Below are 22549 nucleotides of genomic sequence, written 5' to 3'. Positions count from 1 at the left end.
TAAGTCACACTTGAGAATGTAAATTGACTGTTTTTCCTCTATGGGTTCACGAAGAAATCCCCCACCACTGTCACTGACACCCCATGTATGCCACAAAAAGATAATAGCATATGTGGAAGATTTTCACCTCCATATGGATCATCCAGGATTATCCACTGCAGGAACCAAAATACCTGACTTGATGGATCTCTAATTTGGTATGGCTTTTCTTGTAAGCTAAAGCTTCTTCTCTCTAACACTGCTTACATCAATTTTTCCTGGGGTGATATATGTCAAATAAACCAGTTATATTCCTATTTTATTTGATAAAGTCAACTGTTGTAATTCATAGTCAGCTAGTTTGTACAACAATGGTTTGATATGCTGTGAAAAATCATATATTCCTATCTTATACTGAATGATCTTTGTGACCAACTCTAAACTGTTTTAGGGTTTCATAACAATGTTAGCTTTCTTTAACAAGACAAAACTAAAAGTAGGCCTCTATAAAAGACAAGGGAACATGTTGTACAGCTAAAAATAATTGTTTGTTTTCCTGTGGTCTTACTCTTCTTATAATTATTTATATACCAGCAGATTTACCTGGCATTGCATGGGCCCTTAACACAATTATTTTTTGAAATAAAAGGAAAATGTACATGCTTTATTTAAATTAATGTATTTTTTAAAAAAGTCTTATTTTATGAAGTAAATTTTATTTTGAATTTCTTTAAAAAGGGATTGTTACATTTTTCCATTTTTTTAGTAAATTTTTTGAAAAGGGAAGGGATTTACATCATGTGTATTTTTCCTTTATTCCAGTATACTCTTATCATTCCCTATGACTATAGTCAATTTTGTTTCCAATAATATTTTATTTTAGTTTTCAAAGCTTAAGCATTGATTTAATTGTGCCAAAACAGAACACTGCTCAATATTTCTCTATTTTATCTCTTTTCTGTAAATTTTGCAATCCTAATCCAGATTAATCGTACTTTTGGCTCATTTAGTTCCGTCTCTTTCAACATTTATTCAGTTGTGTCATTTTTAAGAAATATACTTTATTTAGTGAGTCTGTCCCTTTTCTGTTTGGTTTTATGAGAAGCAGCACCATTTCAGGAACATCCCATTTTCCTGGCACAATCAAACTCATATGTTGCTTTCAGTTTTGGTAAGAGGAAGCTGAATACCGAATTTGGTGGTCTTAGCTGTTACTGTTTAAGAGGCACTCTTGATTAAACAGACAAACCCTCTAAAATAAATAGTAGACCTGTGTTTCCGTAGCACCTACCTGTCTCACCCTGGTGCAGGGCCATTTATTCTCAGTGCTGTACACACATAGAATGTTTTCTGGCCATGTAATTTGAAACAATAAGCAAGTGTGGCAAACAAAATTAGGGAAAGAAGGAAGGGACAGGTAATGAAAAAGAGGTCACACAATCAAGGTCACACTGGTTAGCCATTGCACAAGTTGCACAGTATCTTAAATTCAACATAATCAGTTAATTTGGAAAGAACTGATTTAATTACACAATTTAATTAATTTAACATCACACAGCCTAGCCATCAGTGATTTTAAAATGTTCCTTGAACTCACTTCAAAGAAAAAAAGGGCTAAAAAAAATCTCTCTCTTTGAGGAGAAAATGGACCTCTCCCCTGTCCTTCCATTAGGTGTAGCTCTTTGCAGCATTTACACTCACGCTGTGTGTTAGGAGGGGCAGTGAAACCATGTTTGAGTCCTTCTTTGGTTTAATTTCATACAGTGTGCACAGACCTTTTTAAGGGGCAATTTGTTAAGGCAAGCTCTTAATGACCACAGTTCCATGGAGAACATTAGAGACGAATATATTATCCACCATCCACGCTAGGAATTGTAGACATTGTACACATAGGGTTGGTAGACTCCCGAGCCCCGCAGAAAGGATATAGCTGCCAGCAGGCATCAGTTTTAACAGTAAGAGCCAATAGCATTATGTAGAGACGGAATACAAAGAATTTTTTCCTTATTAAAAGCTTTGCTATAGGAGGGAAGGGCCAAAGGAGTTGTTACTGACCAATGGTGCCAAGCAGATGCAGAAATTCATGGCCTGAGTGCTCAGGAAAACAATGCAGATAATTCAAGGCTTGCTCACACTGTTTAAAGATATGTGGCGTGTAATTGTCTTTGCCAGTTGGATCAAATTCCATACCAGTGGCAAAAGGCTTCTTATGTGTTTTATCTGCTAATCCTGCTAGGGCCCAAGGGAACAAATGCTACAGTTCTGGAGTGTGAAATGTTGCGAACCTAGCAGTGTAGAAGCCCCTTTCATTGTAACCGTCTAAACATTTCTATGTAAGGTAATTTTTAGACCTGGCTCTAAGTGTGTGTGTACACAAATGTATGTGCTAACTTGTCCATCTTCTAAAGACAGTGAAATCTATAAGGTACCACTCCCCTCCCAACTCCCCCCGCCCCGAGCTACGTATCATTTAAATGTGTTACTATATTTTTTGAAACATGAGTGCTGCTGCCATTTTCTAGATTTAATCACGTTGGCGCATATCTTTTGACCTTTTTAGTTAATAGTCTGTATTAGAGACAAGTAGCTGTAGAAAAGAGAGAGACGGAGGGATGTCAGCTGCATGGGCTTGGCTCTCTCACAGTTGTCCTTGCCATTTGTTTTTATAAGTAGTACCTCTTGATTCAGAGAGTTCCATCCCAGAAGACCTCCAAGAGCCTTCTTCAAAACAAACTAAAAAACCAGGTTCAGCATAAATGAGGCAAAAGCCCGAAAAAAATCTCAGTTTGTGAAGGCAGCTTGAAAAAACCTGATATCCCATTCCCCATTACATAAAATGGGAAGCTCGCTTGTGTGCTACAAAGCTTTTAATTTTCACAACATTCAAGTAGAATGCTGGCAGAAGATGAGGCTCGGCTAAAGGAAATGAGCTTTAGATGTATCCAGTCACAAAGCACTGTTAGACCTCATAATTTTCCTATTTAGGAGAAGAGACATTTCAGCAGTAAAGACTTGCCATGTGCTGTAGCGAGTGTTAAGAATTCAATCCTGTGCCACATGTGCTGGGTCCAAGGTTTAATTACTGCACCCAGGGTGAAAACCTGGGCCAGGGTTCCTTGTAAGATGAGCACTTGTGTGGCCATTCAGGAGAGATTCAGATGTCATCTAGTTGATTAGCAGAACACCCACAGCTAGGTTTTTTTTCTCCTGGGTGTGCACATTCACACAGCCTCAGTCCACATAAAAATTATTCCACACATGGATAGAAATAATCTGCACAGAGATGGCAAAAATTAGAGAGAATGTTGCCATGGTCTCACTGAAGTTAATTGGCAGAACTCCTATTGACTGTAGTAGAGTTGGGATTTCACCCTAAGGCTCAGGCACTATCAGAATTGTTGATCACAGCCAGCATTGCTAGTGGTCTACAGTGGAATCACAAAGTGTCCTGGCAAAGCATGCACCAGTTGGCCTGAGAAGAACGAGCCTGGCTCTAACAGTTTAGAAGTGAGTGGCAATCGCTCTGTGGAAGTTTGCAATGCCTGACAGTTACTAGTCAGTGGCAAATCAGTTTGGGTGGACAGATCTATACTGGGGTCCATAGTGATGCAGGTGGTCCAGGCAATCTGTCGGCATCTCCTCAGGAAGACCATGAACCTGGGAGATGTACAGGCCATAATGGATGGCTTTGCTGCCCAGGGGTTTCCTAACTGCGGTGGGGTAATAGATGGAACGCACATCCCCATCATGGCCCCGGACAGCCTGGCCTCTGAGTATTTAAACAGAAAGGGATGCTTCTCAATGGTGTCGCAGGGGTTGGTAGAGCACAAAGGTCATTTCACTGACATCAACGTTGGGTGGTCAGGGAGGATACACGGGACACGCATCTTCCAAAATGCCAGACTGTACAGAAATGAAAGTAATGTAAAGAAAAAATAATGCAAAGAAATGCTGAGTGGAAAGGGACATGGCAGGGGAGATGGCAGCTGTGTGGCACAGGGGGTTCCTGAAAAATGAAAAGAAATGCTGTTCTTTCTCCATATCGGTTAGTTTTAGGAGGGTGATGTCTTCTTTGGCAACCTGCAGAAGCAAGGGAATTTGCATTTTTTTTAAACATGCTTCCTGCCCCTTTACATTTACCTGCAGCAGCCAGCGGGCACTCCATTCCCCACCCCTCAACGCAGTTTGCAGCCTTTGCAGGGCTTGTCCCCTCCCATGTCCCTTTCCACCCAGCATTTCTTTTCATTTTTGGGACTCCCCGGCACCACACAGCTGCCGTGCTCTGCTGGGTGTCTCCCCTCCCATGTCCCTTTACACCCAGCATTTCTTTTCATTTTCAGGAGTTCCCAGTGCCACACGGCTGCTGTGCTTTACCGGGCTTCTCCCCCTCACCATGTCCCTTTCCACCCAGCATTTCTTTTCATTTTTCAGGAGCACAAATTCATGGAAGTATCTCGGAGAAACCACATATCCGTGTGATAAATTGACTGCTTAACTCTCATCCATTTCATAGTTCCCATGGAGGGATGTGGTCCCTAGGCTTTGAATTACATTTGATACTTCTTTGCCACCTGCTGGCAGTGAGCAACTTGCAAATAGTCAGGACCAATAGCAACAGACAGGACCAAAGGGAGAGTTTCTTTTTGTAGTACTTGTTTAGCCATTAGGAAAAAAAATTAAACATCATATCTTAATTGACACTAAAGCTTTTTCCCTATTGAATTTTTAATCCACCACAGATTCACTTTGAGAGCCAATAACACTATGTATGTTTACAATCAAAGTTGTGTTACAGGGCAGTTACATACCTCATGCTGTTCTATTCATCTTTGTATACTGCACACATCATGATTGTGTCTAGTACCACAGTTTGGTGCTGGTGCTGATTTATTTTTTGTTATATGTGTCAACATGAAATTTATCACTGAAGCTCACTATTTCTGCAGTCATGAAGCCTTCCACAGTACATGGCTAACAGTACCATGTGCACTTGATAGCTGGGGTGTTACAGGGATCAGTCTAATTTGGTGTTACATACATTCGTCACAAGATTTTTCTAATATCCTGGGCTATATCTTGCATTTTAGGAAGCTTTCTACACTTCAGTATGCTCCAAACTATATGGGCACTAGGACAATTTTAAGAAAAGATCTAAAAAATTTTTCACTGAGGGAAAATACATTTTTCACTAGCCTTGATCTCTCAGAATGTTGAACTATCCTTCCTCAAGTCTTCATTAGTCCAGTCTAAACATGCCCAGGATTTTTTTAAAAAATGTTTCTTCATAGGTCAGGTTTTCTAATTACCACTTTTGTTGCTCTTTTCTGGACTCTCTCCAATTTGTTCACTTCATTCCTAAAGTGTGAACCTAGCAATGGACTCGGTGATCTGTCTGAGGCCTCACTGGTGTCAACAAGAGCAGGACAATTTCCTCCGTACATATGTCATGTCTTACCTATGTCACTCCTGTTAACACACCCCAAAATAATATTAACCATTTTTAACAGCAGCATTGCATGGGTATCTCATATTCAGTTTATGGTCCATTATAAACTCCAGATCCTTTTCTGCAGTATTAATGCCGAACCAGTTATTCCGCATTTTGTAGCTGTGCATTAAATTTCTCTTTCCACCTGTCTTTATTAAATTTCATTATGATAATTCAGACTAATTCTTCAATTTGTCAAAGTCATTTTGAATTATAATCCTCTCCTCCAAAGACCTTGCAACCTCTCACAGCTTGTTGTCATCTGCAGATTTTATAAGCATATGCTCCACTCCATTATCCAAGTCATTATTGAAAATAGTGAGAAGGTATCTGGATGCTTCCTTATCCAAGTTAGTCCAAATACTTCAAAGGCCCGTAGAAAGTAAATATAGTTGGAGAACAAGAGTTAGACAAGCTTTTTAAATTTCAGAAATGGTTCTGGTCTGATACAGTTTGAGTTTAGGGTGAAGTTATTATTTTATTTGAAATGATTCATCTACCCCTCATATCCAAACATGTAACAATGCCAAAGAATGGTTTAACTGTTGGCTGTGTCTAGGTATCGTATTCGTTACTTATAGTGTGCTAATACATTCAGTGTATGATCATTTGCCTCATGGGATACCGGGATTTGGCTAGAAAAAAATAAGACTGTTCTCTTAGAATGTGAAAGGCTTTTGCTGTTGCAGAAAGGGTGAAGGGTGAACACAATCTGGAATATTTGTTAGCACACTGTATTCCTAACATTTTGTATAAATAGTTTCACTGAAAGGAGAATATTCTTCAAAGAGAGCTCTTACAGTGTGAAATTTCTGAATAAATAATGATACTCCATAGAATAGTTGAGTGGCAGGCCCATGCTCCAGAGGGCACCAAAAACAAACAAACAAACAAAAAAACTATTTCATTCTTAGATGACTTGGATTTTATATATGCTATGCAGCAGCCTCTAAACAGCATCCATCATGGATTCAGACTGTGGATGGCTTTATGAACTCAGCCAGTTCAAAGTGGCAGCTCTGACATTGTTGCTGATGATTTACAGTGCTCTGGTGAACGTAAATGATTCATGCACAGTGGTTCTTGTCCTGCTGTAGATAAAACATACAGAATGAAATGTACACAGTTTCAAAGATGCAGCTCAGCTTGGCTGACAGTCCACCATGTCAGTCAATGAGACTGGCACTTTTAAATATACATTACAGGTACATTGCTCTTTTCTGCCCAAGGAAATAGTGCCATCTTCAGTGTGTGTGATGGACTGATGAGACAGAGCTCTTGAAGACAGGAATTCAAAGTTAAGCTAGTGCAGCTTCAGTATCTAGCTAAATGAGAGAAGGAGACTTGCTAATAAGGTACATCTAGGCCAATGGTGACTTTTGTTTGTCTGGGAAGAGAAATACCATGGGAGATGCTAGATATGTAGAATGGATGGCAAGAAAATACGAAATTCATTGTGCTGAATACAATGGGTTGATCATTCACTTTTGAAACCAACCAGTGAATTAGAAGAAAATCGTTCTGCAAAGAATCCCTGTCTCATTTCAGTACAGCTAGCTCGGAACATATTTTATTGAAACCAGGGTAGGAGAGCTGGGGATTTTTTTGATGGGGGAGGGAACGGTTTTAATAACTTGGAATTTAGGAGCTACTGGAATTGAGACAAGGTTCTGTCCCCTTACCACAACCAAAGCCCCATAGAAACAGAACGGTCATTTGCTGTGTGACTGTTTCCATTGAGCTGGGACAGCCACACTCTCTTACATTAGCCTCTATTTTGCTTAGTTTGTAACCAATATCCTTTCTTTTAATGGGCCCTCAGGACTTTTGGCCGAAAGCCTGGAGGGCCAGACAAGTACCTCTCAGAACTGTGTGCTGCATCTCTCCACACAAGGCCGACAGAAGATAACTGCAACTGTGAGTGGTGCTGCCGCTCTGCTCCCCTTCCCAGTAGTACTGTTTCAGGAAAGGAGCTCGATTTGCTCCTTACGCAAGATAGTATCCAGCCACTGCTGTATCACTTCAAATAGGCTCTCTCTTTCCTTACTTCTATACTTTTCTCCTGGAGAGTATTTTGGCATGAAAACCAGAAAGATCGTCTTTGCTGGCTTCATTCTTGCAATTCACCATGGTTTACAGATGGCCTGTGACTAATGAAGCAGGAGGGAATATAGCTCATGTGCCAGAGGCAAAAGTCTTGAGCCAAATTTGATGGGATGTAGAATTTTTGCATGCATATTTGGCACTGAAACTGCTCTGAGTTGCATTGATAGACATCTGCCCTTAGCAATGTTTGAAGATCAGGTATCAGTGCTGAAACTGTTAGACCTGTCATCAGTCTTCAATACCTTTTGATCATGGAATATCTATTGATGTGGGATATGGGAGAAATCAGATTTTGGGAGAAATCAGACACTCAGGTTGAAGCAGGGTTTGGTTTTTCTATGGTCACTGATTTTATTTCATAATAGCTACATCTACACTGGGACGCTACATCGAAATAAGCTATTTCGACGAGTAGCGTCCACACGTCCTCCAGGGCTAGTGCTGTCAACGTTCAACATTGATGTAGGACAGCAGTACATCAAAATAGGTGCCACAGGGGAGCGTCTACACACAAAAGCGGCCCAAATCAAAATAACGGTGCCAGAAAAAGCTGCAGACAGGGTCACAGGGCAGACTAGCGCTTCCGGGGCAACAGCAAGCCACTTCCTTCAAGGGCCCCTCCCAGATACACTCAGCCTGCACAGCACACGGTCTGCAGAGCCACAGGCACGCACACCCTGTGGAAGCAGCACAGACCCCCAGCAGCAGCAGCAGCAGCCAGAGGCCCACACACCCGCCCCTGGAGCAGTGGCCGCCCTGCTCAGTGCCATGGAGGAGGCAGCTCAGCATCTCCTATTCGAGGAAAATGAGCTCTCCTTGGGGGATGAAGAAGCAGCCCCAGACCTTGCTGCCCTCCCAGCCTCCCCCTGCCGGACACGCCGCCGGCTATGGAGGTACCCCACTAGCACGGACTGGTGGGAGCGGCTGGTGCTTGGCGAGTGGGACAACGACCGCTGGCTCTGGAATTTCCGAATGAGCAGGCAGACATTCCTCGAGCTCTGCCAGTGGCTCACCCCTGCCTTACGGCACCAGGACACCCCAATGCCCTCACCATTGAGAAACGGGTCGACATCGCTGTCTGGAAGCCGGCCACTCCAGACAGCTACCGATCCATGGGGCAGCAGTTCGGTGTGGGCAAGGCCACTGTCGGGGTTGTTGTCATGGAGGTAAGGTAACCCCAGGGGGAGGGTGGAGCCCGGGGAGGGGGTGCCCTTCGGGGAGGGGGAGCTTGGGGGGGAGCCCTGGGGGGAGGGGGAGCCCTGGGGGGAGGGCCAGACACACCCTGCACACCCTTCATGGGTGCTCTCATGTCCTTCCCCTGCAGGTCGTCCACGCAATCAATGCCCTGCTCCTCCACAGGCTCGTGCAGCTTGGGGACCCAGATGCGGCCATCACGGGGTTTGCCAGCCTGGGCTTTCCTAATTGCTTCATGGCTCTGGATGGGACCCATATCCCCATCCATGCACCGGAGCACAGCGGAGGACACTTCCTGAATAGGAAGGGATACCGTTCCGTGGTCCTTCGGGCCTTGGTGGACAGGCGGGGCCATTTCTTGGACATTTATGTTGGCTGGCCTGGCAGCACCCATGACGCCCGGGTGTTTAGGAACTTGGGCCTGTGCTGCTGGCTGGACGCGGGGACCTACATCCCCCAGCGGGAGATCCCTCTGGGGGACACCACCGTGCCCGTCTGCCTCGTCGCAGACACGGCGTACCCCCTCCGGCCCTGGCTCATGCACCCCTACACGGGCCACGTCAGTGCCACCCAGGAGCGGTTCAACACCCACTTGAACCATGCACGCCAGGTGGTCGAGTGGACTTTCGGCTGCCTCAAAGGGTGCTAGAGTTGTCTCCCCACCCACCTGGAAGCAGGGCTCCCCAACATCCCCCAGGTTGTGGGCGTGTGCTGCGCACTCCACAACCTGGTGGAGAGCAAGGGAGAGGCATTTGTCCAGGGCTGGGCTGTGGAGGCTGGCAGGGCCTACACCCAGCCACTGCTGCCCCCAGTCACCAGGTCGACCCTGAGGGGATCCAGATCTGGGCCCGGGAGGCCCTGTGGGCACATTTTGAGCAGGCTGCGGGTGAACACTGCCAGGGCCAGCTGCTGGTGAGCCACCCCCCACCCCCCACAACACTACCTGCCCCCACACCCACACCACTGAGCACCAGAGAACACACACCCACGTTTCTTTTTTGTAAATAAACCAAAACCTTGTTGAAATCAAACAATGAACTCTTGCATTAATGGGGGAACTATGTACATGGGGGGGACAGCTACTAAAGGGGGGTGGGCCAAGTCAACTATTTACAATTAATGGGGGAGAATATGTACAAGGGGGGGGCCTGGGGGCCTCAGTTCTTGGCCTCCTTCACCCCTACTGTCCTGCGCCTGGTGTGGGGGGGGCGAGACCCACGTCTGGGCCGGAGGCCCTGTCGAGGCTGGGTGGGGGCCGGGAGACCTGGCAGATATGGCCAGGCTGGTTCCTGAGGCCCACAGTCCCCCTCTGTGGCAGGCTCCAGGACAGCTGGTGGAGGGCGGCTTGGAGGGACGGCGGGTGGAGCGGTGCGGGGGCGGGACATCTGCTCCGCAATCCGCTCGAAGGTCCTCATGAAGGCCCCCCAAGCCTCCTGGTGCCAGGCCAGCACTCGCTCTTGCAGGTGGAGCCGCCGCTCCTCCACGTGCAGGCGGCGCTCAGAGACCTCCACCTGACGCCGGAGGGTGGTGAAGAGCTGGGGGTCAGCGGACGCCTGGGGATGGCTCCGTCGATGTCGGGCTCATCCCGGAGCCGGTCCCTGCTCCGCCACTGGGATGGTCTGCTGCGATCGCCCTGGTGGGCTGTCCGGCACGATGGACTCAGCGCCTGTGCTCTCGGGGCCCTCAGATGGTGCAGCTGCGGAACAGAGGGGGGAAGAGCGGAGACAGCCATTAGTCTGGGCCTTGACCCGTGGCCCATGTCCCCCACACCCCTCTGCTGCTGGTTCCCCATGCCCTGCCCCCAGAGATGCTGATGATGGGTGTGGCACCCCCCCAGGGGGGACCCTCTGGTTCTGCTCCCCCCACCATCCCCAGGGATGGGGCATGGCACTGTCCTGGGGGGCAGGGGCTTATGGACTCTTCTGAGGGACATGTCACTGCTGTCCTCAGGGCCATGGTCAGCTGGGTGTGTGGAAGGCCCTGGTCATGTCCCTTGTCCCCACCCCTTAACTTGGGGATGTGCACCGGGATACATACCTGACAGTCCGCTCCCACAGTCGGGGGACACCCATTGGGCGGACGCCCTGCTGGAGCTGCGGGAGGGGAGGTCAATGAGCAACCCCCCCATCACTGGAGTCCGCCTCCTCCTCCTCCTCCTCCTCCTCCTCCTCCTCCGCTGTCCCAGGGGTGGGTTCCTCTGGGGGCCCCTGGGGTGCAGGACTGGCCTCCAGGCCAGACTCTGGCTCCAGGGCCTGCTGGGGCTCGTCTGCCAAGGTGTCAAGGGTGGCCAGGGGGGAGGTGGTATACCGGGGGCCCAGGATCTCCCTGAGTTCCCTGTAAAAGAGGCAAGCGGCGGGGGCGGTCCCATATCAGCTGGCCGTGTCCTGGGCCCAGGCGTAACCCTGCCGCAGCTCCTTCACTTAGTCTTGACATGGTCAGGAGTGCGGACAGGGTGACCCCAGGCATCCAGGCCCTCAGCCAGCTGAGCAAACGCACCTGCATTCCGCCGCTTGCTCCCCATTACCTATAGCACCTCCTCCTCGCCCGAGAGCCCCAGCAGGTCCCGGATCTCGGCGTCAGACCAGGAGGGGTCCCGCTGCCTCTTCCCCCACAGGCTGGATGGCTGTGAGCCCTTGGTCCCCTTGTGGGGGGTGCCCTGTGGGTGCTTGGTGGGCTGGCTGGCTGCCATGGGTGCTGGGTTGGGGCTTTCTGGAGGGCATGCAAGCTGTGCACGTGTTTGTGCTGCTGCCTGCATGCTCTCAGCTTCCTGCCACAGGAAATAAGGGGGTGGGGAGCTTTAAGGGGCTGCTGCACGTGGCGACCAGAGAACTCTGGGGCTGGACAGAGCGTCTCTCAACCCCTCAGCTGATGGCCGCCATGGAGGACCCCACTATTTCAGTGTTGCGGGACGCAGATCATCTACACGTGCCCTACTTCGATGCTGAACGTTGAAGTAGGGCGCTATTCCCATCTCCTGATGAGGATAGTGATTTTGACAGCTCACCGCCTTACGTCGATTTCAACTTCGAAATAGCGCTTGGCACATATAGACTCTGCGGGCGCTATTTCGAAGTTGGCCCGCCTATTTCAAAATAGTTGGCTAGCGTAGACACGGCTAATGTGTGGAAGGAACAGAAACTTGTTAACATCTTTTTTAATACTTTGTATAAATGTAAAAATATAATTTAATTAGCTTTAAACATAGGGCCAGGTTTGGAACGGTTTCCTGCTGAGTGTGGAATAATTATAAAACTAAGCAGTTTCTGGTTTATAAATTTAAAGAAGCAAATGGTCACACTCAGAGATTTAAAGGGTAAGGACAAGTGAGGTTGATGTGAGGAAGATCTAATAAAAGTATATGAAATAACGCATGATGAGAATTTATCAATATAGAATTTTCAGATGTGAATTTGGATTTATTTCCATCTCAACATGTTAGACTCCCTCTCTACAGAATACAGACATAAAACAGTTATAATTTATTGTTAGAAGTTCTTTTAGTGTTAGTGTTCAAGCATGAAAATTTCTCTTTGGAATTCCTGGAAACTGCTCTTATTTTTCTTCTGCAGTGGTTGAACTGTGGCACATGTTGTTCTGAAATTGTAGACTTTCAGGATCACTGCTGATTTCTGCACCAGGGACCAGAATACATTTTCACAGTCTCTCATGTTAATAGGTTATATGATTAAAATTGGTATTCTGAACCATTATGCTACATTTTCAGATGCATTTAAATGAAGCATACCAAATCAGAGGCAATAGTTTACAATATACACAATCTTCATTTCAGTGAACAGTTGTAATTGAAGAGAGATGTATTAACACAGTGCTGAAATTTCCTGTATGGATTTCTTGGGTCCACAGAAGATCCACTTGAGTTTTGGAGGCTGGCTGACCAGCTAAGTGTGTTGCCTTTCCAGAGTGAAGAACAGAAGAGGAGATGTAATTAGCATTTGTATGTTCAAGAGAAAGGCATAATGCTTTTAGACTGATTCCCAATACACATAATCAAAAACAACAAGAAGTCCTGTGGCACCTTACAGACTAACAGATATTTTGGAGCATAAGCTTCCGTGGGCAAAGACCCACTGAATACATCTGTTGTTTCTGAAGATACAGACTAACTTGGCTACCTCTCTGATACAATACGCATCATGTGTGTCTCATGTTGTGCTGGTTAATGACTGAAGTCTCTTCTTTAGCCTTTTCGAATCCAGTGCTATTTCATTGCTTTGCAGTCTGAACGTTCCAAAGGTCACCCATTAGGTAGAATCCAGACATTACAATAAACCCTCCATTTAATGGACTAATGGCGGCGGGGGGGGTCCATTCATGCCAAAAGTCCTTTAAATCCAAGGCTTTACCATACTTGCCATAGTGCCCCCCCCCCCCCGCACACCCAAATAAATGCTGGTGACTCACCAGAACCACTGCCACTGGCTCTGCAACACACTCCTCCCATCAGCGGTGAGGCACGTATGCAAGTGCCACCTGCCTGCATACATGTCCCACCCGTGGTAGGAACAGCATGTGGCAGCTCTAGCCACAGCACTGGCCCGAGAGCCGCAGTGGCTCCTCCAGCGGTGGCTGTCCCAGAGCCGTGGCAGCTTCTCTGATAGCAGCTGCAGCCATGGTGGCAGCCTAAGAGCCGCGGTGGCTTCTCCAGCCATGATGGTGGCAGCTCCAGCTCCAGCAGCTTTGGTGAGTCGCCGGTGTTTACTTTTTTGGGGGGTGTGCTTGGGGCCCGGCAGACAGTCCGGTATTGCTAAAGTCCGCTAAATCGGGGCCTGGCGAATCGAAAGTTTACTGTAGTCTTTTAACAAAACACTTAGGTTTAGTTTTCTTAACATACACACATTTCAAGGAGGGTAATAAAGTAATTTTAATGGGCGTGAACATTTCCTGTTACTCTGACTCCTCCATGGAGCGCTTCTGCTGAATGACGTTTCTGATGACCTCTCAAAAAAGAAAAAAAATGTCATCACAGTTTGCCTCGTAGCATTAAGTATTAGTATCATCCCGGTGTCCAAAGATTTCTTTGTTCATGTCACAGCAGAAGCAGGATTCGGAAGAAAATGATGGCTTAGCAAAGAAGTACAACTTTCTGACTGTATTTATATGGTTGCAAGCAGGTGGTGGTGAGGGGGAGATATATGGGCTGTGACGCAGCAAGGCCGCCCCAGCATGCATTTCTCTCTGGCTGCACTCCTCTGGGGAGGGGGAGTTTCTCCCCAGCACTCTCTAGAAGTGGCACTGCGTGGGCGGAAAATGCAGGCAGGGCCAGGGAATGGATCCCTGCTGCTGGTGCTGGCTCTCTGGTCCCACTATTTCCCTAGGATGCTTTGGTTGCAGGGCAAAGGCAGGGTGCGGAGGGTGCAGAGCAAGGGTGGGGAGAGTCAAGGGGGTTGTTTTGGCCCTTGTCCACCCGAGGGGGGGGGCGAATATGTGGTCAATGCACCTGAGCACCCCCCTCACCAGTCACCTCTGGGGAGATTAGATTTCCTGGGGAGATGCATTTTTCCTGGCCATGAGTTTGGTGTGGCTCTATTTATGTGGCTACACCGTAGTTTTCTTTTGGTTGTTATACTTCTGAATAACCTCATCATGTTCTGTGTTCCACTGAGTCCAGGCTACTACCATTGAGTTATTTTTGGAGTACAAGGAGTTCCTCTTTTATTAGTGCCAATTCTCTTGTGCGCAGTGCCTCATCTTCTAGCTCCTTTTATTTAGCATTTACAGAAGCTTCTGCTGCATGCTCAATTTCATCCAAGTGACCTTTTCTCCAGTTCCAATTTGCTGTGTCACATACCAGCTTTATCTGTTTTGCTGTAATCTATGCATATGCTTTCTATTATTGTATTTTGTTGTGACACCGCTAGTTAGCTTTCCTCTGCAATATCAATCAATTTCTGCAGCCATTATGCCCTAAAAACATTCATCACTTCTGCTACTATGTGGTTGGAAATATTTTTCTGAGATGATTTTTTTGCTATATCTCTTTTACATTTCTTCCATATACTCACATCTTGCAGTGCATCTTGCTAATGCTTTTCAGTTTTTACTTCTCAAGTACCTTTGCCTTCTGTTCTGTTTTCCTGGAATCTTGCACCACAGTGCCGACAGCACCTTGGCTTGCAGCTTGAGATACTTGTTTTTGTCATCTTTTCCCAGTAGCCTTAATTCATATTCTGGGATTGACACAGCTGATGCCTGTCATGGATCTCTCCATCAACTCCTATTCTGCCCATTTTGCATTCTGTCCATTGTGAGTTGCCGAGGTGCAAACTCCTCCTGCTTCATGGATGTTGGTCTTTTTCAGATCTTCTGCTTATCCAAGGGACGGAACCTTGTATCACAAAACTGTGGACTTTTACAAGAGAAATTGTGGGAATATTTGGCAGGCCGTGTCGATTAGTATCAGGCTCAGTGATCACCCCAGCTCTTTCATGGCTGCCCCAAGGTTAATATTGTTGGGGCCAAACTCTGCCCTCTCTTGCATCCTTGCAGTCCCACTGAAAGTAAATGAATTCCCACAGTGTAACTGAGGGTAGAATCTGGCTCACTGTTTTGCAGGCAGGCTCAAATTTATAAGCCTTCAACAATGTATTTCAAGGAAGAAAAGGAAAGATAAAGCTGTTTCCTTCACCGTTATAGTCTGCAAATATAGATGAAACATAGATTTCCCAAGCCAAACTGTACTCCAGTGCTAAAATGTGGAATCCCTCCTTCATGGACTTACAGGGGGTGACCTAATATTCTAAAGATAAGAGTACTGAGTGATGTGGGTGCCCCAACCTACGCTACATTTTTGTGCACCCCTCGCTATGTCGTCATTTTAAATTGCTGTGACTCCATTCAGCTTAATGGGTTTGTAGAGGGGTCTCTCACACCCCTGGACCTCAGCCCTCTCTTCTGTCCGCAAACTCAGCAGAGACCCCTCCAGTTCCAGGCACCTGTGCTTTTATTATGTGTGAATGTCCCACTACCTGCTATATACAATCAATCACAAAAACCCCTCCACTTACCCAGCTCCAGGAGAGCAGAGCCGTCCACGCTCTGGCTCCTCCCCTTCCTCTCTCTCTCTCTCTCTCTCTCTCTCTCTCTCTCTCTTCCCCTTTCCTGTACTCCGAGCTGCCTTAAATGACCCCTCTGCTCAGGGGCTCACTACTGCCAGCCATCAGGCCTGGGCTTGCTCAGCTGGCTCCCATTATCTTTTTAGGGCAGGGCTGCCATGACACTGCTCTGTCTCAGGCTCTCTGTCCAGTCATCTTTCACAGGGATGCATAGTTGTCGCTAAAGATAGAATATGACCCAGAGATATATGGGTGTATAAATTCAGACGAAGAGACAAGTTTGAAAAAAATAGGCTACGAATGAAATTAAGTTATAATTTCCAAGTGAGAAAAGAAGAAACCACACACAAGTATGGCAAAGAGAAATATTACTAGGGATGGCCAGATTTTTTTTTTTTTTGTAAAAAAGATTCTAATCAAAAATGCGGTTTTGGCAAATAAAAACATGAAAAATGTGACTATTATTCTTTTAAGTATATTCACAATGAAAAATTTTGGGAAAAATAAAAGCCTTCAACAGTTCTAAAAAAATCGACTTCAAGTATTAGGAATAAGCCGATTTCCTTTTTAAATACTTAGATATTTCTCCCACTGACTCAATTTTCCTTTTGGAGAAAGGTAGAAAAAAGATTTTTCTTTTTTAAAGTTAAAGAAAGCAAAAAAACCTAATTAAAACAGCTTTCTTTCAGTAATTTATTTTTTCCCCTGTGAAAAAAAAAGTTGGGTTTCAATGTTTTAAAAATGAGTGAAAGGAACACTTTCCTGAACTATTTTTAACTGAAAAAGGGTAAAGTACGTAATTTAAAAAGTGAAGACCACATCAAAATGCTGAAAACACATTTTTTTCCAAAAAAATAGAAACAATTTTTCAACACGAAATTCATTTTGAATTTGTTGTAAAAGAGAATGAAAATTTTTGAATGAGGTGAAACATGTTTGCTTTCTTTATAATTTTTTTTTTTTTGTGGGGAACAAAATCTTAATACTTTGGCTGTGTCTACATGGTGCCCCAACCTCTAAATAAGCTATGCAATTTGCACTATACAAATAGTGTAGCTGATTTCGAGTCGATTTCAAAATAAAGCACTATTTCACGGCATCCCTGTACTTCTTCTGAGATGAGGTGTACAGGGATGCCAGACTAGAGCTCCCGTAGCTCAAAAACTGTTTTGAGACAATGGACATGTTTTATAGACATGGGCAGCTATTTTGAGATACTGCAGTGTCCCAAAATAGTGCTTACCATGTAGACATAGCCTTTGACGACCACTATACGCTACCAAGATAAGCCAAAAATCAGCCTGAGTAAAAAACTATTTGTTTTTGTTCCACAGGAACAAAATGTAATGAAATATCTGCATTACATTTTATAAAATAATTTATAATTTATAAAATAATTTCATTTAAAAATTCAGACTTTGTTCCACTGCAGTAGAATTATAAAGTGAAAATGGCCTGAAATAGAAATGTAAACAAAGTAGTTTACAAAGGTTTCACTGCCAGAGATGATTGTACAAAGTTAATTTTTTAACAACAGCATCTCTAAAATGCATTTGGTTTTTAATAATCGTGATTATTGAAGCAATATAACTAAAGAGCAGCATTTTACTTATTTTTGAAATTTGATTGTGTTCCTTAAAGAGAATTCTTAGCCTATTTACTTATTGCACTTGCCTTCTGGTAGACAGTATATGTGCAAAAAGTCGGGGTATCTTAACTCACTTCACATTGCAGCTCTATGGAAGTGTGACGTGTGAGAGAATAGAATCTAGGTATGGGGAATAGGCAAGCATGTAATGGCATGCAAATGTAGTCTTAAAAAATTCCCCCCCCACACACACACGTGTTTTTTGTTGTTGCTTTTTTAACAGAATGGCTTCATTGTATGATCAGCGGATGCAAAGGGTATCTGTCATTTTCCGGTGTGATGTTAATTAGGGTCATTTTATTGTTTTCCAGATTTACAATAGAATAGAAGATTCCTGCTGTTTTGCATGAGTGCTCCAATTATTTCATTTTTCTTCCCAACCCCATCACACTGGCTGTGGCCACACTAACCCCTCCTTTCAGTTTCGAAATGCAGCCGCCCATGTAGCCGGGGGGCCTTTTGAAATGACCCACTGATTTTGAAAGCCCTTTATTCCCATCTGGTTTTGGGAATCAGGGGCTTTCAAAATCAGGGGTCTGTTTTGAAAGGCCCCCCGGCTACTCCAGCGGCTGCATTTTGAAACCAGCAGTTTCGAAGCGTGCATGGCTGCCATTATGCTAATGAGGTGCTGCATATTCATGGGAGCACCTCATTAGCATATCCCAAAGTGCCACATTACCATAGCCCCTCGAAAAGGAGGGGCTAGTGTGACCACAGCCATTATGTTTACAAGAGAAGATAATAGACTTTGCATACTGTCCCCCAACAGTGATTTGAGGGATAGATTTCATATTGTTATTGGCTCAGAAATTTGCTGGTGAGTGAGGATAGAATAATCACCATTATATGCTTCTTACAAGTACCTGTACCTAATATTGTATGGTAATAAGGTAATCTCCAAGTAAGCTTTCATATAGTGGGCAGTGTGCTGGTGCAAGTCTTCTAATACTACCTCCCTGTGAGAAATGTTCCATGCAAACTTGCCTCTCTCCAACACATCTATGATTGGTTCTCTCATTTTACTGAAAAAATATGGACATCAGCAATGCTGAGATTACACAAATTACCATTAGCGCCAGCTCGTTTTTAAAATACTCTCCACAGGAAGGTGGCAGAAACCACATCATTAGAGACATTTAAAACTGGAGTGAACACTTACTGGAGGGTACATTGTAGTGAACAGTTGAGCATTAACGGGAAATTCAACTACGTGACATAACAAGTCTTTTTCATCTCTCAAATGTAGACAGTATTAAAGGCATTAACTCTACGTTTTACATGTATTGCTTTACTAATTTTATTGCGTTCTTCCTGCCTGATTGTTTCTCTACATTTGGATTTTGGATGGAGAGAAATGTTACATTTTTTTTAAAAAAAACTTCATTAATTTTTGTGAAGGTTTCATGCTTATTTAATATATTCTGCACAGATAGTATCCTCTTTGCAGGCGTCATTACAAGCTCTGATCTTATCCGCATATGCGGGAGTTAATCAGAGGATATGCATCAATATTTTCTTTTTTCAAAGAGATTACATTTTACAGTTCCCAAGTATGAAATGTGAGGACTGTTCTCTTGCCACACCCCCACTGTATTGTTTGTTTAAGGTGGAAACAGGAGATCACTGGCATACTAATGTGTCCTGTTTCTGTTATAGAAAGGAGAAAATAGTCTAGTAGTTTATTTCAAGGTTCGTAGCCAAGGAAAATGAACATATCAGATTTGAAATCTTATACCATAATAAATTTTACTTTACATTGAATATTCTGTGCTGTACTTTTGGGTGTTGGTCTGTCTAGTGTGTTTAAATATGGATTTTTTTTATTAGCAGATTTTACATTTTCTTCTGCAAACACTTAATACAGATGCATTTTATGGTTGGAAGAACAATGTCTGTCAGTTCTCAACACACCAAGGATTAGATCGGTCAGACTGCAATAATAAAACATTGGAACTATAGAAAACTCAGAGGTCAACTGGATGTGGGAGTAATTCTTATAGGGCAAGTTTGGTAACAGTGTTTGTAGTAAGGCTGTCGGAAATAGCTTCCAAGCATAATTCTTCTGCCAACTTTCTGAGTATAAAATCTACTCCTCTAGACAAAGTTTCTGCCTGTGTCACATGTCAGATTATGGAACTGACAATTATTTATTAGTGGGAATGAGTATACCAGCTTTGTTTGTGATTTCATTTAGGCTAAGTCTACACTATGAGATAAATTTGAATTTATTAAAATCCATTTTGTAACACTGGGTTTCATTAATTCAAATTTGACTATCCTCACCTCCCCACATATTGCCCACAAAGTTGACTTACTTTTGCCACACTCAATTGTCAAACATCAACTGTTGCACCAGTGCATTGTGGAAATGTATCACACAGTTCCCTCATCCCTGTAGTATTCTGGGTATTTTTGCTGGTGCAGCATGGGAAAAAATGCTCCACAAGTGGTTGTGGGTATGTGATGTATCTTCCCACATTGCATTTCCCTCATTCCCCTCCAGTGGAAAGCAAATGGCCATTTTTCCAGAAGGAAAGAAGGAAAAGTAGGGCAGCAACAAAGATTGCCAGATTAACTGAAGCCTCTTTCTTCTATAACTGAATTGCTTTTTATAACTGAATTATCAAAAATTTTTACAAAAAGCAGCAGGTGTCTGAGTTTTCTCAGCTGGCCCTCCAGCTGCTGTCCCTACCTCCCTTGATTATAGAGACATGATCCCTGAAAATAATACAGGAACAATGCAAAGCTTGAAGAAAGAATAGGATAGCAAAGGTTTGGAAAAAAGAGATTTTGTGAGGCAGCTATTTTTGGCTTCCCAGTTCACTACCCAGAGGTGCCCAACATGGGGGATGGGGCTCACCAAATTTACACACACATGAATGCTTCTGTGCCCTGGGATCACCCAGGAGCCTGTGTCTTCTCAGCTGGCCCTGCAGACACTTTCCTCTGTGTTAAGTGGGCCAAAGTTTGATGAAAGAGGAGGAAAGGGTAAGAAATAACTGAAATGTCAAAGATTTTACAAAAAACAGCAAGTGTAGGTTTTTAATGTTATTTTATTTGTTTTAAAAAAAACTGAAAAACCAAACCTCATAGTGTAGCATCATATTGACACCTACATGAGTCATCAGCGGCTAGAACCTTCGTATTCAAAGCACAGACCACTGCCATTTGATCTCATAGGGTAATTGACAGGAGTAACAGGCTGGTCTCCTCTATACCTACCAGCCACTGGAAGAGCACAAGACATATTTTGCCAGTGGATTTTGCATCTGTTTGCTGACAACAGAGGTACAGTAAGAACAGGGGATCCTGGGTTCCATTCTGGGGTTTTGGAAGAGAGTGTATTTTAGTGATTGGTGCCCTGCCTGTGCCCCTCTGACTCTGCTCCTGTTGCCTTCAGCTTGTGCAGCCTGAGGCTGCACCTGTGTTGCACACTGCTTTTGTGTGTGTGTGTGTGTGTGTGTAACCAACCAAATGTGTCAGTGAAAGGCAAGCCATGGAGCTTTGGGTATAGGCAGGAAGAGAGATCAGGGAAAAACTGAACCTTTCCTCACTGCCTCCCCAGTCAGCGCCTTTCCCTGCTGCAGGGAAAAGTACAGCAATAAGGAGGCAGCTTGACATTAAATGGCTAAAAAGAGCAGTGTACACGGGAAGGTACGGCTTGAGTGAGTACAGGGCTGTGGAGGGCTTGTGTTCAGATACATACCTATGGCCTTCAAGCACCTCGTTACTCACCTCAGTCATGTTAAGTCTTTTCCGATGGCAGAGAAGGGCTCTAGCAGTGGGGAGAGCTGTAGTCATTCCTTCCAGGCCCAGGAGCATGTTGTCGGGAAGTGGGGTTGTAAGCGATCTGGCCTAGCAATAAGAGCAGGAGCCTGGTTTAGGCATCAGCATCTGGATGCCAGAGATAGGGATTAAGACAGGGCCAGAGTGAGGAAGCAGAGTAGAGAGTTAGAACTGAGTTACCAGATGTCAGGAGCAGGGCTGGTTCCAAGGCAGGAGCAAGACTAGCAGGATAGGAACAAGGCCTGGTGCAGGGACTGAATTAAAAGAAGTCTTGAGAGGCAAATTCTGTGTGGACTGGCATTGAGCAAGGCCAGCACGCTGCTGCTGTTGCTCATCTTAAGAACCAGGCTGCTAGCTTCCTCGGCCAGTCAGGCAGGGTGGTCCATCAGGCACCTTTGCTGGCTTATTAGGGTATCTGGTATATTGGATAGCAGAGTTGCAGGACCTTACAGCTCTCAGGCGCTACCCTAGCACTTACTTTACATGCTGCTGAAAGAAGATTGCAGTGTTAGCGTAGCCTAAGTCTGTGCTGTCCACCCCAGCCTTCCTCTGCCCTCACGTCCTGCACCTTGATCTGTCTGCATTGGACCAATTGATGCTACCGCTTTCCCCTATCCTGTGACATACACTCACATCAAACTGTATTGTTACCAGAGAAGAAATTGGAAGACCACCTTGTGCTCTAGGCAGTTGAGGTTCTTTTGGGACAGCTCGCTCTCTGTTTATGGAATAGCTTAGTCTTAGAGTCAAAGATCAGAAGGGACCAATGTGATCATCCTGTCTTACCTCCTATATAGCACAGGACAATTCCTAGAGCAGGTCTTTTTGTGTGTATGTGTGACCCCAGAGGCACTTGAGATCATTGACAAGGGAGACTGAAGTCTCTGCTCTACAGCCTTAACCAAGAGCTAGCTGGCTTTCAGCTCACCTGGCAGAACACGAGGCTTAACTCTTTTGGTCGCAGGTGTGGGCCATCAGCCTTACACATAGAATCTGGATTTTAAAATTGCCTGTGATGGGAAAGCCAATTGTTTCAGTACCTAATTACCCTGACTGTTACAATATATATATTTTATTTCCAGTATGACTTCATCTAGCTTAATTTTCCAGGCCGTGAATCATATTATACCTTTCTCTGCTAGATTTAAGAGTCCATTGTTAAATATTTCCCACCCCCCCACTTGCACTCACAGGTTGCTTTCTCCTTGTTAACCTAAGTAGCTTGAGCTCCTTGTGCCTATCACAATAAAGACTTTTCTAGACCTTTAAAAATGC

At 44.8% G+C, this 22549-nt stretch overlaps 1 protein-coding gene and 1 long non-coding RNA gene across 3 annotated transcripts in view; one reads left to right on the top strand and one right to left on the bottom strand.

The window, feature by feature from the left end:
• The window catches only part of PDE7B (phosphodiesterase 7B), a 296173-nt gene that overhangs the window by 29362 nt on the left and 244262 nt on the right, over nucleotides 1-22549 (top strand). The window contains exon 2 of one of the 2 annotated variants that reach the window (XM_074990510.1): nucleotides 7290-7384. The exons of the other annotated variant lie outside the window; for it this stretch is intronic. The gene's annotated coding sequence lies outside the window, so the exon portion shown is untranslated. The remainder of the gene's footprint in view (nucleotides 1-7289; nucleotides 7385-22549) is intronic. 2 annotated transcript variants of the gene reach the window in all.
• LOC142010409 (uncharacterized) lies at nucleotides 10211-21280 on the bottom strand. Its single transcript, XR_012644787.1, has 3 exons — nucleotides 21224-21280; nucleotides 10805-10860; nucleotides 10211-10463 (listed from the first exon to the last, which is right to left on the bottom strand). It is a non-coding gene; the product is annotated as an uncharacterized LOC142010409 (long non-coding RNA).

Source organism: Carettochelys insculpta, chromosome 3, assembly GCF_033958435.1.
Source record: "Carettochelys insculpta isolate YL-2023 chromosome 3, ASM3395843v1, whole genome shotgun sequence".
In the NCBI taxonomy this organism is placed as follows: Eukaryota; Metazoa; Chordata; order Testudines; family Carettochelyidae; genus Carettochelys; species Carettochelys insculpta.
Note: the sequence above shows the minus strand (reverse complement) of the source record. Positions and strands in the feature narration are given on the sequence as shown.